Raw genomic sequence first — 6,081 nt, forward strand, 5'->3', positions numbered from 1 at the left:
TTTAATATAGTATAGATGGCCTAGATTAAGGACAAAACTATCTGGACAGATTTTTTTTAAAGGGAGTCCCTAATGAGAGTTGTTGCTGTTCAGTCTCTCACTCCTGTCTACTCTTTGCGACCCCCTGGACTGCAGCACACCACTTCCCTGTCCTTCACTATCTCCCGGAGCTTGCCAAAACTCAAGTCCATTGAGTTGGTGATGCCATCCAACCATCTCATCCTCTGTCATCCCCTTCTCCTCCTGCCTTCAATCTTTCCCAGCATCAGGGTCTTTTCTAATGAGTTGGCTCTTCACATCAAGTGGCCAAAGTATTGGAGTTTCAGCTTCAGCATCAGTCCTACCAATGAACACCCAGGACTTATCTCCTTTAAGAAGGACTGGTTGGATCTCCTCACAGTCCAAGGGACTCTCAAGAGTCTTCTCCAACACCACAGTTCAAAAACATCAATTCTTCGGCCCTCAGTCTTCTTCATAGTCCAAATCTCACATTCATACATGACTACTGGAAAAACCATAGCTTTGACTAGACAGACCTTTCTTGGCAAAGTAATGTCTCTGCTTTTTAATATGCTTTCTAGGTTTGTCATAGCTTTTCTTCCAAGGAGCAAGTGTCTTTTAATTTCATGGCTGCAGTGACCACCTGCAGTGATTTTGTAACCCAAGAACTAAAGTCTGTCACTGTTTCCATTGTTTCCCCATCTATTTGCCATGATGGGACTGGATGCCAGATCTTAGTTTTTTTAATTAACTTATTTATTTTAATTGGAGGCTTTTACTTTACAATATTGTAGTGGTTTTTGCCATACATTGACATGAATCAGCCACAGGTGTACATGTGTCCCCTATTCTGAAACCCCCTCCCACCTCCCTCCCCATCCCATCCCTCTGGGTCGTCCCAGTGCACCGGCTTTGAGTGCCCTGTTTCATGCATTGAACTTGGACTGGTCATCTATTTCACATATGGTAGTATACATGTTTCAATGCTATTCTCTCAAATCACCCCACCCTTGACTTCTCCCACAGAGTCCAAAAGGCTGTTCTTTATATCTGTGTCTCTTTTGCTATCTCTTGTATAGGGTCATCATTACCGTCTTTCTAAATTCCATATATATATATATATATATGTGTGTGTGTGTGTGTGTGTGTGTGTTAATATACTGTATTGGCATTTTTCTTTCTGACTTACTTCACTCTGTATAATAGGCTCTAGTTTCATCCACCTCATTAGAACTGATTCAAATGCATTCCTTTTAATAGCTGAGTATTATTCCATTGTGTATATGTATCACAAATTTCTTATCCATTCGTCTGCTGATGGACATCTAGATTGCTTCCATGTCCTGGCTATTGTAAACAGTGCTGCGATGAACATTGGGGTGCACATGTCTCTTTCAATTCTGGTTTCCTCAGTGTGTATGCCCAGCAGTGGGATTGCTGGGTCATGTGGCAGTTCCATTTCCAGTTTCTGAAGGAATCTCCACACTGTTCTCCATAGTGGCTGTACTAGTTTGCATTCCCACCAACAGTGTAAGAGCATTTCCTTTTCTCCACATCCAATCCAGCACTTATTGTTTGTAGACTTTTTGATGGCAGTCATTCTGACCGGCATGAGATGGTACCTCATTGTGGTTTCAATTTGCATTTCTCTGATAATGACGTGATGTTTAGCACCTTCTCGTGTGTTTGTTAGCCATCTGTATGCCTTCTTTGGAGAAATGTCTGTTTAGTTCTTTGGCCCATTTTTTTTAATTGGGTCGTTTATTTCTCTGGTATTGAGTTCATTCCAATCCCAAAGAAAGGCAATGCCAAAGAATGCTCAAGCTACCACACAATTGCATTCATCTCACATGCTAGCAAAGTAATGCTCAAAATTCTCCAAGCCAGGCTTTAACAGTAGGTGAACTGTGAACTTCCTGATGTTCAAGCTGAATTTAGAAAAGGCAGAGGAACCAGAGATCAAATTGCCAACACTGGTTGGATGATCGAAAAAGCAAGAGACTTCCAGAAAAACATCTACTTCTGCTTTGTTGACTATGCCAAAGCCTTGATTGTGTGGATCACCACAAACTGTGGAAAACTCTTCAAGAGATGGGAATACCAGACCACCTGACCTGCCTCTTGAGAAACCTGTATGCAGGTCAAGAAGCAACAGTTAGAACTGAACATGGAACAACAGACTGGTTCCAAATAGGAAAAGGAGTACATCAAGGCTGTATATTGTCACCCTGCTTATTTAACTTATATGCAGAGTACATCATGAGAAATGCTGGGCTGGATGAAGCACAAGCTGGAATCAAGACTGCAGGGAGAAATATCAATAACCTCAGATATGCAGATGACACCACAGTTATGGCAGAAAGTGAAGAAGAACCAAAGAGCTTCTTGATGAAAGTGAAAGAGGAGAGTGAAAATGTTGGCTTAAAGCTCAACATTCAGAAAACTAAGATCGTGGCATCCGGTCCCATCATTTCATGGCAAATAGATGGGAAACAATGGAAACAGTGTGAGATCTTATTTTGGGGGGCTCCAAAATCACAGCAGATGGTGACTGCAGGCATAAAATTAAAAGATGCTTGAGCCTTCGAAGAAAAGCTATGACCAACCTAGATAGCATATTAAAAAGCAGAGACATTACTTTGCCAACAAAGGTCCATCTACTCAAAGCTATGGTTTTTCCAGTGGTCATGTATGGATGTGAGAGTTGGACAATAAATCAAGCTGAGTGCCAAAGAGTTGATGCTCTTGAACTGTGGAGTTGGATAAGACTCTTGAGAGTCCCTTGGACTGCAAGGAGATCCAACCAGTCCATCTTAAAGGATATCAGGCCTGAATGTTCATTGGAAGGACTGATGCTGAAGCTGAAGCTCCAATACATTGGCCACCTGATGCGAAGAATTGACTCATTGGAAAAGACCCTGATGCTGGGAAAGATTGAAGGCAGGAGACGGGGATGACAGAGGGTAAGATGGTTAGATGGCATCACTGACGCTATGGACATGAGTTTGAGTAAGCTCCGGGAGTTGGTGACGGACAGGGAGGCCTGTCGTGCTCCAGTCCAAGGCGTCACAAGAGATGGGCACGACTGAGTGACTGAACTGAATTGAACTCTGAGTAGCTACAGAAGTGGTGTTTTGGAGGCAAAATTGTGATGTCTACAATGGCATAAGAAGAAATATGCCAGCCTATTTACATGTAAGCTGTGGCTATAAGAGGGGATGGCCAGTATAGGTAGATCAAGAATACATTGTTAATTACAACCTGTGAGTATGCATGCTAAGTAACTTCAGTCGTGTCCAACTCTTTGCAGCCATGTGGATCATAGCTCTGTCAGATTCCTCTGCCCGTGAGATTCTCCAGGCAAGAATACTGGAGTGAGTTGCCATGCCCTCCTTCAGAGGATCTTCCCAACCCAGGGATTGAACCCACATCTCTTACGTCTCCTGCATTGGCAGGTGGGGTCTTTACCACTTGAGCCAACTGGGAAGCTCCAAACACAGTTTTTGGGCATTATATAATTTTTTTCATGATTCAATGTGTTATTCATTAAAAGAATTAACATATCTTTAAATGTGTTTTCATTCTTGTTTTTTATATTTTAATTGTCAGTTAAAGCTCACACATTGTGTTTACATCAAAAGCAGTGTTTTCCCCTTCCTAGCATTGGAAGTCACTAAGATCAGTAAATGAGATCTCCCTGAAAGAACCTAAAGGGAGGTTCTCTAGAGTGGGTCCAGCCTGTGGACCTTAGCCGTCTAGGAAAGAACCTTTGAAAATTCTTCCTCCAAAACTCTTCCTTTAAATAGAATGTGATCGTGAGTCCTCAAGGATCGGCCTTTGTATTACTGTTGTTTCCTTAGGGCTGTTGTTAAAAAAACTACCACAAACTTAAAAGAACAGAAATCTATTCTCTCACAGTTCTGGAAGCCAAAAGTCCAAAATCTGGCAGGGCTGTGCCTTCTAGAGGCAGCTATAGAGGAGAATTCACTTCCTTCCTTTTCCACGTCTGGTGGCTCCAAAGTGTTTCTTGACTTGTAGCCACATCCCTTCAATCTCCGCCTCTGTCTTCATACCCCTTTTTCATCTGTTAGTCTCTTACAAGGACACTGTGTATAGACGAGGGCCCAGCAGGATAATCCTGGATGGTTTCACCTCCAGGCCCTTCACTAAATTACCTCAGCAGACTCAGTTTTCCACATAAGGTAGCATTCCCAGGTTGCAGGGGTTTGACCTCCACATGGTGAGCAAAGGACCATTTTGCAGTCTACCACACATAACACAGCCTAGAGAAATCCTGATATTTCGTTGAAGTCCTGTGTGTTTTGTTAAAATCCTGTGGATTTCACATTATATTCATTTTCTAGGTCTGTTTTACTGTATTACTTCATCTGTTATTATGTCAGTCTCTGTTCTAAACATAGGATACAAAAAGGCATCCCTCATAATGAGGAACTAATAAGAAATAACACTCTATCTTTTAACAATTTTTCTTTAATTTGTATTACAGTTGATTTACAATGTTGTGTTAGTTTCAGATGTGTAGCAAAGTGAATCACTTTTATGTATGTATGTAGTATGTATGTGTGTGTATATATATGTGTGTGTCTATACATATATATCAGCTTCCCTGATGACTCAGCGGGTAAAGAATCTGCTAGCAATGCAGGAGACACAGGGTTCAATCCCTGGGTTGGGAAGATCCCGTGGAGGAGGAAATGACAACCCACTTCAGTATTCTTAGCCAAAAAAGTCCATGGACAGAGGAAAGGCTACAGTTCAAAGGCTTGCAAAGAGTTGGACACAACTGAACAACTAAGCATACATACACACACATACACACGTGCACACACACACACACACACACACACACACACATATATATACTCTTTTTTTTTTTTTAAGATTCTTTTCTGACATAGGCCATTACAGAGTACTGTGAAAGTGTTAGTCACTCAGTCATGTCTGACTACTCTTTGCCACCCCATGGAGTGTAGCCCGCCAGGCTCTTCTGTCCATGGGATTCTCCAAGCAAGTGAGCTGGAGTGGGTTGCCAGGCTCCAGGGGATCTCCCCAACCCAGGGATTGAACCCAGGTCCCCTGCATTGCAGGCTGATTCTTCACTATCTGAGCCACCAGGGAACTGATGTATATACACTGTGATATCTTATGTATCGTGGTGTGTATACATCCCGCCCCTCCTTTATACCCTGTAACCATAATTTTGTTTTCTACCTCCGTAACTCTACTTCCATTGGTAAATAAGCTCATTTGTACCTTTTATTTTCAGATTCCACATATAATTGGTGTGATATTTCTCTCTCTGTGTCTGACTTACTTCACTCAGTATGACAGTCTCTAGGTTCATCCATGTTGCTATGAATGGCATTATTTTGTTCTTATTTATGGTTGAGTAACATTCCATTGTATACATGTGCTATGTCTTCTTTATCCATTCATCCGTTGATGGACATTTAGGTTGGTTCTGTGTCTTGGCTATTGCAAAGGGCTGCAGGGAGCCCTGGGGTGCATGTATCTTTTTGAATTCTGGTTTTCTTCATGTGGGTGCCCAGGAGTGGAGTTGCTAAGTCATATAGTAGTTCTATTTTTAGTTTTTTTAATAGAACCAGCATACTGTTCTCCATAGGTGGTTGTACCAATTTAAATTCCCACTAATAGTGTAGGATTGTTCCCTTTTTTCATACTCTTTCCAACATTTATTATTTGTAGGTTTCTGATGGTGGTTGTACTGACCAGTGTGAGACAATATCTCATTGTTGTTTTGATTAGCATTTCTCCAATAATTAGTGCTGTTGACGTTTTCATATACTTTTTGGCCACTTGTACGCCTTCTTTGGAGTAATGTCTATTTAGATCTTCTGCCTAGTTTTGATGGGTTGTCTGTTTCTTTTTTTATATTGAGCTGCATGAGGTACTTGTATACTTTGGAAATTAAAGCCTTGTTGGTTGCTTCGTTTGCAAATATTTCCTCCCATTCTGAGGGTTGTCTTGCTTGTTTTATTCATGGTTTCTTTTCCTTTGCTGTACAAAAACTTTTAAGTTTAATTAGATCCCATTTGCTTT

The sequence above is a fragment of the Cervus canadensis genome, chromosome 13, assembly GCF_019320065.1.
Source record: "Cervus canadensis isolate Bull #8, Minnesota chromosome 13, ASM1932006v1, whole genome shotgun sequence".
Classification (NCBI taxonomy): Eukaryota; Metazoa; Chordata; class Mammalia; order Artiodactyla; family Cervidae; genus Cervus; species Cervus canadensis.